Genomic DNA, 13,523 nt, shown 5'->3' with positions numbered 1-13,523 from the left:
TGTAAATTGAAGAATAGAGGATTGTACCAAGAATAGGAGCCATAGGAATATAAGCTACTTTCTCATGGAAATTACTCATGTGTGTAGACCCTGCTTATATATTCTATTTCTACTTGAATATGAAATGATGCTCTGTGCTATTCATTACCTCACAATGCTAAATGATTTCCTTGCCTGGCTAACAAAGGGGCCAATCAAAAGCTGATTTTGTTGTAGTCTCCTTTTCATTTTTGAAGGAATTTTTGTGACGAAATTCTGTTGTGATGAGATATGCCATTTCAAGTTTTCTAAATTTTGTGACAGTTGCTTTCCTGTCAGTTGGGAATATTGTCTGGAGTGTTTAGTCTGGTAATGTTTATGTATATGGTATTCTTTTAGCAAATTCACAGCATCATTGGATTCCATTTCTCAGCATTTTTTGAGATTGTAAGAGATAAAAGAATGAAAAGAAGAGAAAAACAAGGGACCCCCAATAATATTTCCTTTAGTTTCCTTTAGTTTCTGAGCTGTGTGTGGGTCAACCGACAGGATACAAAGCAGCAGATAGGCTTTCCATTGAAACCTCACTATCACCTCTCTTCAGATTCTCCCACCTTTACGTGTTCATCCCATACTGCCAGGCATTGGATGCAACTGGCATACGTGGAAGGCAATGGATTCCAGGTCTTTCCGGATAGACAAATATATTGGACAACAGGGCAGACATGCTCAAAGAATATGAAAACTTCTAAAAACGGAAGTTGAAAACAATCTAAATATAAAAAAAGAAATGTCAGGCACATAGATCGTCGAGTGGCCGAAATAGTTCAGTTAGGAGAGCGTTAGACTGAAGATCTAAAGGTCCCTGGTTCGAACTCGGGTTTTGGCATGCGAGGTTTTTTTAGTCGCGACGGTGAATTTCCTTCCTGCGCATTAGTAAGGAATGTTGTAATGGATAGTTCACTCGGATGACGCCCACGAATATTGAATTCCTTTAGCATGCAAGAGCGTAATTGCACAGTGAAAACAATGATGTGCCGCAGTTCAGTTATAAAGGAGATCACGCTTTTTGTTTTGTTTTGTTTTCACATGATGCACAAGCACTACTAATAAAAATAATAATAAAATATTATGGTTCAGAGATGCACGGGACGCTGAAAAACTTGAGGAACGATCACTGAGTCACTGCAATATGTAGTGCGCACAGCAGCAGTGGGAAGGGAAAAGGGTGCCACGTGAGGTCTCTGTTGCAACTACTCTCCGTTGTAGCCCCAAAGTAGCCATAGACGATGTGTAAATGAATGAAGTGACTGTGTTAGAATAAAACCTGATGGACACCGAAATTTGAATTTCACATAAACTTCAGGTGTCACCCAATACTATTTTTCATTTTATTTTTCAACCTTTAAAAATAAATAACGGTACTCCTTTCGGCTGCACTTATACTAAAATTGGAAAGATACAGAGAAGATTCCCATGGCCTCTGCGCAAGGATGACAAACATCCATGAAACTTTCCAAAACCATTCTTAGTTAGAATGCAATAGTTTACCAGCCACTAGGGTAGAAGAGTCCATTGTAAATATTCAGAGCATTAAGCAAGCAAGATTTCAGTAGCCTTTTGCCAGTTAGAAATAACTGGAGAATAAATGACAACACACAGAACCTGAACCCGTAGGGATTCAAACTTTGTTTCCCCAGATTAAAAATTCTGAGGTTTACCTAGTGAGCTACCCGAATCTATAGGTCTGACTAGTGGACAGGTATTCAACTAATTTATTTGGTGAATATTGTCCTAGTTGCAGACTCCTTGGCATTCTCTTTATTGCAGAGGAAATTCCATTTGAAAGAGATGCTATAATCTCTCACTCTCAAGAATATTTGTTTTCCTCTCTCCCGTCATTCTGTCTTCTATTCCTTGAGGCATCAAGAACCAGACCTGTAGTGTCCCCTACGAAATGTCACAACAGGGTTTGCAGACCATATTGCTGGATTTAAGGTGTTTCATTTCGTGGTACATATTATGAATTCATTATTCTTTTTTTTTTTTTTTTCTAATTTCCCCACAGCATTGAGAGCTGCTCAACATCAAGACATTATGTAGGGCCACCTCTTTCCCTGTGAGTGATAATGACATTTTCAAAGGGAAATGAATCCAAAAGTCAGTCTAGCTGCCTTTTGACTTCAGAATTCCTGTCTGTAAAGAAAGATCTGAAGCAGGTGCTCTAGGAAACCTGCTTGGCTTTGAAACTTGCCCTGTTACATGTTGGCTGTGAACTAATGGCCAAGTCATTACTTCACCTCTTAGGGAGTCTGTTTATCAAGGAGGTGATATAATCATTTACTGTAACCACTTGTTATTGCTATTATCGACTTGTTACCTCTGATACACTAAACAAGCACTTTTTTTTTGAAAGTTTGAAACAACAAATGTGTCATATTGACCATGGTTAGAACACAACCTAGAGTTCTATGAGCAGGATTTCAACTTGTCCTTGGGAAACCCATGAAGTTTCAATGCCTCAAAACTCAAACTTTCCTATACCTGGCAGTAAGTGATCCTCATCATCTATCACTCACTGGGAAAAGGCTTCCTGATTTAGTTCAAGTGCACTTATTCCTAGATTTGGGAAAAGTTTGAAATCAATAAATTAAAGGGCATAAATCAGAAAAAAAAATGGAAAGACCGATCCCTAATTCCTCTAGTTTGGTGAGAGTGGGGGAAATGATGTACATTTTCTGTGGGGAAGAACATGGGACTTACAGGTAATTTCAGTTAAAGGAAACATCATCCTACTAAAAACATGAGCCACATATTCATTTCCTCAGCTTTTCTTCCACCATATTCTAGAAGGTGACAAGCCAGTGATCAGTGCTTGGTGTGTGCTGGGAAAGAAATTGCTGCTCCCACAGCATCCTGCCTTTTCAAGTAATGGAGCCATGACAAAAATCTAGAGAGTCACCTATAATTGCCTTATTTCAAGGGTTTTAGGGTTTCTTATGTCTTCTAGCCCACTAATCCTTTAGGCAATACTGATGATCAAAAAATGGTCTAGATTTTTCTATGAATGAACTCACAATGAACTTATGGAATCTTACTCTATGGGATTTTAGAACTTTAATTCAATAAATGTCTGAGTAATCTGTTTGAGCCACTGGCCTCTCAATTCAAACTGAAGTTTAGAAGCCCCCAAATTCTGTAACAGGCAACAGAGCCATTCTTACCATCCTTACAGCAAAAGCTGGGGACCCTTTGGCACTAGCTATCTCCTCACTCAGACCTAGTATTTCAGTCAATTCTCTGGTCTAGTAGTTTTATTTTATCCATTAGTTTGTATTCTTTCATTGTACCTTATTCATTTTAATGCTCAGTGTTTCCAAGATTGTCTTGAAGATACTGTGATCTTTTGAGCATACGATCATGTTTGAGCACTTTCTTACATTTTGACACAGAGTGATATTTTAGGTGACAGCAAATTCTTCCATTGGCTTTGGTTCCTTCTAGTGGGAATCTGTATGAAGAAATTAAGATGTGGGGCTAGTTCTCCTTGAGTATCACTGATTCTAGACTCTTCTTTTTCTTCTATTCACCTTTTGTAGGTTGACAAGAGTGAATAGATCCTAGGAACCATACCTCTCTGCCTAGCATGAAGTTGCTTTTCTCTCCACGTTACCTGGGAAGAGAATTCAGTAAACAAATTTCAGAAATAATGGAATTGTACCTAAGGGATCTTTGTACTAACAATTTCAAGTTCTGGAAACACAAGATAGATAGATATTGCCATTAAATTTTATTCCACTGGGAGGTGAGTGAGGGGGTGTAGCTCAGTGGTAGAGCAGGTACTTGGCATGCATGAGGCCCTGTGTTCAATCCCCAACACCTCCAACTGCAGGTGGGTGTCTCTTGTCCTGAGTGACAAGGCCAGACCTTTGTATATGACTGCATCTCTGCCTAAAACACTCACTTTTGAAATTATTTCTATCCTCATCATATTGAGCTACTTCCTCATATTGAGCTACCTTCTCATTTGGGGGGAATAAAATGAAATATAGGGATTCCTTGGCCGTCCAGTGGTTAGGACTCAGCACTTTCATTGCTGAGAGCGCAGGTTCAGTCTCTGGTTGGGGAATTAAGATCCTCCAAGCTGCGTGGCACGGCCAAAAAGTTAAAAAATAAGATAAAGATAGTGAAATACATCTAGTTTAGCATTCAGTAAGTTAGGTTTGAGTAGAAATAATTTTAAATAGCTTTTTAAATTAATAACATCAAATTGTAAATTGAAAAAGCAACTTAATTTAAAGGGTTTAAATATGAGGTATAGAAAGACATATTCATAATTTCTCAGATCTTCATGCACCTTTGAGTTGGAATTGACAAATTAGCTCTAATATATCACATGCTATAACATGGTCCCTCTGCACATGACTATGTACGAAACCAGAATATGTTATCCAAAATATGCCTCTTTGACATAAAAATTATTTTGAGCTGAAATCAATTAAGATGCAAAAAACAAAAAAAAGCTCTCTCTACCCTTCCATATCTGCCCAAAGGCAGGATATAAATTCTCCTTTTACTAAAGACAAACTCTCATCAGCCCAAAGACGCACCAGAGGATTCTGGAAACAAACTTTACTCCACTCGTTTCCTCCTATATATTTAATTTCCCACACCTTGATGCCGTCGGACGATGAAAACTGCTTTCCTCTATCCTGTCATTTGTCTACAAATTTGTTTTTGTTGAATATACTTCATTAGCCACGGTTCTTTTTTCTTTTTTCTTTTTTTCAAAATTTTATTTATTTATTATTTTTTGGGGGGTACACCAATAGCCACGGTTCTTTGCTGCCACTTTGAGTTACTTTCTGTTTAGGTTTCTCCTGCGTGACGCCTGTTGCACACTTTAATAAGCTCTGTTTTTCTCTTGTTAACCTGCCTTTATGTGTAAGAGTGCCAGCTGAAAAGTTGAGTAAAGTGTTGAGTAAAGTGTTGTCTGTCCCATTGAGTAAAGTGTTGAGTAAAGTGTTCTCTGTCCCATTCTGGTATGCTGCCCTCTCCACAGTCCTCTCACAGAGTTGGATAGCACCCCATTAGATCTACACACTATTAAAATGAGTCAAGTCCTCTGATCCTGCACTTGGGAATTAAAGCAATTACAAGATCCTCTAAAATTTCTAAATCCTTACTTTTCATTTCTAGACTTATTCTTGGAGAACCAGTAGCAAATAACAGAAATCAGTGGGGACAGGTATTTTCCCAAATTTCTTGGATTATTTGGGAGTAGAATGCATGAAATGAAGTACTGGGTTCAACTTCTAGCACCTTTATTCTTGCCCTTCTCTTTCACTCTCTTAAACCATGTTTGCATAAATATGTCCCACTTTCCTCTTTATATTCCCTACTCACTTTTTCTTGCTCATAGGAAAGTTAACTTCATATCCTTTTGCTCCTGACCCTTTTCCACTCCGAGGGCCTCGTCATCATTGGTGATGTCTGTCTTCCCAAGGAATATTTGATTGAAGGAAACAAAAAAGAAAGATCTGGCTCATTCAGGATTTCCTGAGCCCAAAACAGCAAACATGGCAGATTCATATCACCAAGCTTGAGCAATCAATTCCATTGGCAGTATTATTCAGGAGCAGGAAGGGGAAAGAACAGAAAGAGAGAGGGAAAAAAAGTAAGACATTCTCAGTTAATTTTCTTTTAGAAAACATTATTTCAGCGGTTCCTGGGTTAAATAAATAACTGCAGACCAGGGAGAAGCTACTAGACTGTATCCAGTTTAGTAATTTCAGAAATAGTGAAATTTAACCTCGTAGACTTTCTCCAGCCAACCCTTAAAAAAAAAAAAGGAGAAATAATATTTTATGAAACAGCAGGGAGAAAATAGAGGGGGGTGTAGCTCAGTGGTAGAGCGCGTGCTTCGCATGTACGAGGTCCCTGGTTCAATCCCTGGCACCTCCACTTTCTTTTCCCTACCTCCTTTTCTCATATTCTCTGCAAAAGAAAAGGCAGTGGATTGCTTTTATAGTTCTCGCATTTTTACTCCCTCCGGCTTACCAACTCCCAGGACAGGGCATCAGCAAAAGGAAGACAATTAGAAGGAGAAAGAGAAAAGGAGGGAAGGAGGGAGGGAGGGAGGAAGAGAGAGGAAGGGAGGAAGGGAGGAGAGGAAGGAAGGAAGGAAGGAAGGAAGGAAGGAAGGAAAGAAAGAAAAAGAAAGAAAGAAAGAAAGAAAGAAAGAAAGAAAGAAAGAAAGAAAGAAAGAAAGAAAGAAAGAAAGAAAGAATAACATCCCCATCAGACACCTCACTTCCAAAGCAAGAAGTCTGCCGCCACAACTGCCATATGCAAATAAGGGTAGGACAGGAAAAGGACAGAATAAAGGGGGAAAAAACACGGCTCTATTCTTTAGTTCTTTTAGTTATCTGAGCAGTCAGATCTGCATCATCTAACAGACAAGAGAAAAGCTGACTCCCCTGCCCCCATCTTCTACCCCACCTTCTCCTCCCCACCTCCTTTCCCTCCACCCGTCCATCCAGTTTGGTTAATTACTGGACGCAAGCAGTTCAAGTGGGAAAAGTGGATCCCAAATCTTTCTGAGTGAGTGATTGAGAGAACATCAAACAACCCAAACAGCAGCGCTAAAGAATACGGAGACTGTCAACGCGAACGTTGGAAACATAATTGGAAGTTTCAGGGCTGGAAGCTATTAGCTGGCAGGAATAGTTTGATTTGGGTGGAAATTAGGCTTAAAGCATTAAAAATTTTTTTTTGTTAGATGTTGGATTTTGGCAGATGATAAATTGGGTCTCATTGGAGATTTTCACAGGTCATGTAGAAAACACCCAACTGGGTACACACATTCCTGGTTGGAATAAAACCTCAAGGATATCGGCGAGTATTGAATTAAATTTTCTTCCCTTCTATATTTCCTATATTTGCACGCTGAATTCCAGTTTCTTGTTTTTAGAATTTTAAACAAAGTCATGAGGTGGAATACATGATTTAACACTACAGCAAAGATTTCTGAGATGCAACCAAAGGGATAGTGTGTGCAGGGTGCAGGGAAATGAAGAGGGAAGGGTTAAAAACAAATGGATGCATAAATTTCTTGTGTTTCCTAAAATAAACGCTATTGATATAAACAAGGAGCTAATAAAAATTATAGAACAACTTTGTTTCTATACATGATTCTACACTGGGTGAATATATATCAAAATCAGTTCCATTTTCTTTCTTCTTCTTTTTTTTTTTTTTGGTTGCTAGTTTGTGTATAAAAGGGGTAGAATAACTGTAAAAGCTGAATTTTGCAAGAGGCAGGGAAGCTTGTTCATGTGTACAAACAAACAAGATTTCCATTTAGCCCCTCAAAGCCTAGGAGGGTTAAGAGGGTAGGATTAGCAACTTACAGGGGAAAATGAAAAAGATAGGACTCCACAGACTCTAGAACTTAGGATGCCCAGCTTACCCAGCAGGTGCTATAAACACCTAAAGCACAGACATCAAAGGGTGTCATTTCTGGACCCTCCCAGTTGAGAAATGCTTTTACAAGCAGTATCTACTTTAGGGAAGATGCCAAGTAAAGAACGCTTTTAAATTCCTTTGAGTGAATTATCTGTTGCCCTCTTTTTTTTCTTCCAGTGATTCCTAGCAGCTCCTGGCAGAGAACAAAAGCTTGCACTTGGTGTTTTCTGTGTGATGAACACTGATGCATCTTTTCCTTCTTCCTCTTCATACTCACTGGATTAAACATGGAGCCTCCATACAGCCTCAGATAAACGAAGGCAGTGGGCAGAATCGTGAAAGGTAGAGTCTCTGAAGAGTACTGGGACTCTAGACACTGTAGCCCCCAAGGGAATCCATATTCTGGGCACTTTTTCCAGGGAAAGGAAACAGCTAATACCTGGGACCTCTAAGGTTCACCTTTGGCTCCTTCATGGTCAGTGTGCCTTAAGTGGCTACAGCTTGGACTTTGGGATTTGTTACTCTTTCTCTGGTCATCTCCATGGTACCTCTGGTTTCCCACATTATCACAGCAGAGGCCTGTACCTCCACTGCTCCTGACTGCCAGAGACCTAGCGAAAAATTCAGTGGAGTGAGTACAAAGAGAACTCAAGAAGTTGCCTCTGGAAATTTAGGTCTGGATGGAAAGAGAAGCCAGAAAACCTTCAGGTACTGAAGGAAAAGGGATAAGTGCCTGCCACAGACAGTCACTCATTCTGGCACTGTTTGAATATGAGATGAATTTGAAAGGTCTAGGAAGCAACTTCATGATGATAAATATGTCTGGTAAGCAAGGCCATATCTGAGTCTATAACTCAGCAGAGAGCTTGCATCTAGAGACCTGGATTTTCACGTGGCTATGGAAGAGAAGGCCCTTGAGAGTAGCACAAGGACTGAAAAAGACCATTGGAACTGGAAAATTAGGAGTTATTGGCATATATTTCTGGAAAACAAAATAATGGCTGGCTTTAGACTGATTTTGGACCCTGTGTTTCATTGTTCCTTCTTTGGGTATCTTCCTACTTCCCTCAGCTTGCTCCAAGGTCTGCTCCACAGCTAGCCCTCAGGAAGGTACTTCCATTCTACCACCAGGGAAAGTCCCAGGAATAAGGCATTTTCTTGAGTCTTCAAATTCCTCCTTTCCCCGATATTCCTCCTCCTCTGCCTCCAAAGCTGCCTAAAATACCACAAGGTAATGCAGAAGAATACAAAGAAGTAAAGTATTGGCGGATGAGGGGTGGGGGGTGGAGGTTGGGGCAGGTAGAGGGGGATTTAGGTCCTTTTGGAAAGAAAGAGATGACAGAGCAGAAAGAATTCATAAAACCTGCCAAGAAATGCAGAATGGCAGTGTGTGTCTAGCAAACCTAGGGCAGCAACAGGATCGGGACCCGCAAGTGCTTTCCTTATTGAAGTTCTGTTTTGGAAGGCAGAAGGAGGAGGGAAGAGGGAGGAGAAAAAAGAATACACAACCTCTTTCGGATGGAATTCTCTCCGGGCTGAGGAGAAAGCAGGGGAAATTGTGGGCTGCGGCACCATCTGTGAAAGTAACCAGCACTTTGTATGTCTAGAAAGCATCTCACACCTCAGGCACGGAGGCACGAAAACACTTTCCGCTTATTTTGTGTGACAGGTAACCCAGATATGAATTTTGGATGAAGTCCGAAAGCATATTGTAGGTGAGACCAGACAGTAATTTATACTATTAGAAAGCTCCGCAGACTCAACATCTGGCAAGTTTGGGAAACCTTGACCTGGAGTGTCAAAAATCCTGAACTTGGATGGATTGGACTGAGTCATTGGGAAAATCTCACGCAGGAGGCGGCAGAGTGGACCAGAGTGGAAAGGTGACGCAGTGCGTGAATGGGAAGAGGGAGGAGGCAAGGTTGGAGTCAGCAAAACAGGGAGAAAAGGGCTTGAATATGGATCTCTAAACATGGATAGGATTTGGGTAGGTGAGTAGGAAGGACGTGTCCAAGCCCCATCTCTCTTCTTTTCATCCTATAGGTACAAGAAAATGTTGGAGTTCCGTGTATTTTAGGGAAATGAGCAGCAAACTTTTGTCCCACAGGAAGATACCATTCATTTTAACCCAGACTGTTGACTTTCGAGAGCATCGTGGGGTTCTTTCCATAGCTGAGCTCTTCAAAGCGTTGGATTTTTGAAGGAAGTCAAGTTGTTTCAAACCTGATGCCTGTCGTGGTGGCAGTAGGTTAGCGGATATAGAAGTGGGATCCGCCGGCTGCTCTTGGCTTGAGTATGTGAGATACGTGTGCAAGAGACTGATTTTTAATCCTTTGAAAACTCAAAATTGAAACTAATCTAATGAACTCATCTTTACTAGGCTGTCAGCAAACCCGTGTCCTGTGAGTCCTGATAGTTCAGTCGGTAGAACATCAGACCTCTAATCTGAGGTTCCAGGGTTCAAGTCCCTGTCCGGGAGAAAACGGAGGTATTACTTCCTACGTACTTTATATCCCCCGAAAGAAGCTAGCAGAGTGTTATGGCCTCAGCCTTCCTAACGTAGGTGATCCGGCGCTTGGAAAGAAGGAGTCTTTGGTTGTGGAATGTGTGCGGGAAGAGAGTTCTCTCCTGCTCTTAGTCTCTTGTGTTTCGCTTTGGGGGCGTTAGATCGAGCCAGGAAGGAGGAGGAGCTTGGATCTGAACATGATTAAGATGCCTGCAAATTTAACATGCAGTCTTGTGAAGGTATTTGGCAACCACAGTGCTCCTTAAGACTGCAGCTCTGCAGGAATCTGTGATGGGGAGGGATTTTGTTATTATGGAAAAGAGAGACAGTGTGTAGAATACGAATGTAAAAGGGCTTATTGTGATTTGAAGATTGGGAAATCAATAACGACATTCCTGGAAAAATATGTATTAAGCTAGAGTATTCTTGGACTCTAATAGTATAATGTTCTTTGAACTTCCTTATAAATCCCAGGAAATGCTTAGAATCCAGGTGAGGTGTTTGGTATCTCAACTTTGCCCTCCTCTGACCATATGAGAGTTTTGTTCACGTTCATAGAAATCCCATGGAGTAGATTTTGAGCTTGGAAGGACCACATTCGTCTGGAAGAAATTGCCGCTCAGTTGGTCCAAAAGATCCATCTGACTTTTAGAATAAATAGGAAACAGAAAAGTGACAGGTCTCAATGAGGAAGAGAAATGTGTGGGGTGCGGAAATGGGGCTGGTTTTAATTTACCTCTGTGTCTTCGTGTAAAGCACAACTAGGATCATGTCCAGAGTCCCTGGTAAATTATTACCTTACATTGTGACAAAAGCAAACTGGATTCCAAGCTGGGTCTTGTACATTCCTGAAATAAGCAAAAGCACAGTAAATTGGGAAGCACTGCCCAATATAATGTGCGCCACAAATACCAACCACATGTACACTTTTAAATTTTCTAGTAGCCACATTGATAAAAGTAAAAATAAGCAAGTGAAAATAATGTTTTATTTAATTCACTATCTAAAATATTATCATTTCAATAAACATATTACCTACATAATTTACATTCTTTTTTTGATTCTAAGTCTTTGAAATCTGCTGTGTATTTTATACTTAAGTTGGACTTATACTTATACTTATACTTATACTTATACTTAAGTTGCACATCTTAAGTTGGACTGGTCATATTTCAATTACTCAAGAATCACTTGTGCTAGTTGCTACCATACTGGACAGCAAGTTCGAAGAATAATGGATTTGAGTAAACAGAAAATATATAGATGTGCAAAGTGCTTACAAATTAAAGCAGTTCTGTAACTCACACTCAAAATCTACATGCAAAATTTCACTCATATTTGTGAGGTGTGCCCACTAAAAATTGGCACTTGCCGTCTACCTCTACAAGGATGAAGACACTAGCCACTGCAGCCACTGACCTTCAATATACCCTGAAAGGAGTTCAGAGTGGAGATCAGGAATGAGGCACTCTGTGCTCTGGGAAAAACTGGCAGAACAGGTCTTCAAATAGTTAGATATTTTCAGGAGATTTTATGAGCCCAAATTCTTACATCTTCTCATGTCTAGAAAAGCATTAAAATCATTAACAGTGATATCTGCTCCTGACTAGCAACAATCCTCTGCCAAAATGTGTGCTTGACTGCATGTACCCCCTTCACTAAAATCATATATAATACTGACCTCCCCCACTACATCGTCAGAGCAGTTCCTCAGAGTTATCTGAGATACTGTCTCCCAGGCTATAGTCCTCATTTTGCCCCAAATAAAACTTAACTCACAACTATTACATCATGCTTTTTTTTTTTTTTTTCCAGTTGACAGGTGTGGGAACACAATGTGGGAGCCGTGAGTTTCAGCTTTACCTGGGTACTTATTGAGGACTGCAGTCTGGGAGAGGCTATCTGCAAATACTGGTAAATTTCCGCTATGTAAGGTTGCCTGAATTCTTTCTGATAAAGAGCAATTATTTAATATGCTTCTACCATACTTTGTCTTTCCAATACCTAAAGACAAATGTATGTTTTTCTGTGAATGACTGGGATTGTCTTCTATTCAAATCATTTACTCATAAAAATGTATGTGTTAAGACTTGAGAGGAAAAAGTCTTTGGATATTTCTGCCAGTGGATATTCCCCTCACTCCTTTCTGTATGCAGAAAGCCATATTGAAATTTTCTGTCAGTTGTCACATTTCCACAAGACTCTGAATCCCTCAATTTTCAAGAAATTACTTTGGGAGCCACTGGGGAGAGAGATCCTTCTGTTTACAAGAAAATCTGCTTCAAAAGGTTGATATATACTTTAAAAAAGCTATTCAAGTATGCATGTGAAAATACTTTGAAAACTGTGTCACACTAAAAAGATAAAATATATGTTTAAAAAGAGATTCAGATATACATCTTTTTCAACAAAGGACTTTATCATAAACAAAGTAAAATTTATATCTGAAAGGAAATTCAGATACACATTTGAAAAGAAAGAGTCACAACATCTTTCAAGGGGGGAAAAAGGAGGGAGGGGAGTAAAACAAAGAATTTTTAGTTGGGCTTTAGATTCTTCTAATTGGTATAATGTTATTTTGATAATGAAGGAACTCTGTTCTCATCAGAAGTTCTACATGTGTCTGCTAGATAAATTGTACACTTCAAATATTCTGTATCCATACTTGATTTCTGACTGCTAGATCTGTAATTACTGAGCACAATGGGTTATAATCTCCCATTATGGGTAAAAATGGACTATTTAATAATTGCTGGGGCAAAATCTGGGTAGTTACCTGGTAAAAAAGTTTGATTCCATATCTCACAACTTGTAGCACGATGAATTCTAAATGGTGTTTGAGATTTATGAAAACAAAACTTAGAAGTACTTCAAAAACACAAGTAAAAATTTTAAAAACTTTGGAGTGGAGACGGCTATTCCAATTGTGATTAAAAAATCCAAAATTATTTAAAGGAAAATTTTTACAAATTTGATTTCAAGAGAGCTTCTGAAAGAGTGGTAAGAGTATAGACAGATCTTCTTTAGTATATTCTTTTCTTACTTTCCAAAATTTCTGTAATAAATATGTATTATTTGAATAATAGTAGAGTAAAACAAAACAAAGCCTCCCATATAACAAAGTAAAAATCCACAAGTCAATGATAAATTTCAGACTGGGAAAATAGAATTGCTATTCATATAACAAAAGGGATAATTTCTCTGTGTCACTCAGTATAGGCTCAACTATGACATAAAGGAAAACATCCACAAAATCTCAGTGACTTAAACAATAAAAGCTTATATTAGTACATTATATGTTTTCCCTCATTGGTTGGCTGCTGGCTATTTAATATTCTCAGTCTGGGGTTTACAATGATAAAGTAGTGTGTTGAGGGCGTGGGGTGGGGACACATCTTTTTCCTTTACCCATCTTAGGTTCATTGATTGGAGCTGTGCAAATTAAACTGATAAAAACAGATTAACAAAAGAGAAACAGAAATTTTTTAATGCATGTGTCATGCATACACATGGGGGGATTCAAAGATAAATGACTCAAAGTGGTAGTTAGCCCTAAAAAGCTTATATAGCA

The 13,523-nt window shown here is 39.3% G+C and overlaps 4 non-coding genes across 4 annotated transcripts; all 4 read left to right on the top strand.

Moving 5' to 3' along the window:
• The first annotated feature begins 795 nt into the window (after positions 1 to 795).
• On the top strand, positions 796 to 868 carry TRNAF-GAA (transfer RNA phenylalanine (anticodon GAA)). Its single transcript has one exon. It is a non-coding gene; the product is annotated as a tRNA-Phe (tRNA).
• Positions 869 to 1,400: 532 nt separating this feature from the next.
• Positions 1,401 to 1,505, top strand: LOC130832204 (U6 spliceosomal RNA). The gene has a single exon (XR_009048276.1). It is a non-coding gene; the product is annotated as a U6 spliceosomal RNA (small nuclear RNA).
• Positions 1,506 to 5,871: 4,366 nt separating this feature from the next.
• Positions 5,872 to 5,943, top strand: TRNAA-CGC (transfer RNA alanine (anticodon CGC)). The gene has a single exon. It is a non-coding gene; the product is annotated as a tRNA-Ala (tRNA).
• Positions 5,944 to 9,852: 3,909 nt separating this feature from the next.
• TRNAR-UCU (transfer RNA arginine (anticodon UCU)) lies at positions 9,853 to 9,926 on the top strand. Its single transcript has one exon. It is a non-coding gene; the product is annotated as a tRNA-Arg (tRNA).
• The last annotated feature ends 3,597 nt before the right edge of the window (positions 9,927 to 13,523 follow it).

Source organism: Hippopotamus amphibius, chromosome 11, assembly GCF_030028045.1.
Source record: "Hippopotamus amphibius kiboko isolate mHipAmp2 chromosome 11, mHipAmp2.hap2, whole genome shotgun sequence".
Classification (NCBI taxonomy): domain Eukaryota; kingdom Metazoa; phylum Chordata; class Mammalia; order Artiodactyla; family Hippopotamidae; genus Hippopotamus; species Hippopotamus amphibius.
Note: the sequence above shows the minus strand (reverse complement) of the source record. Positions and strands in the feature narration are given on the sequence as shown.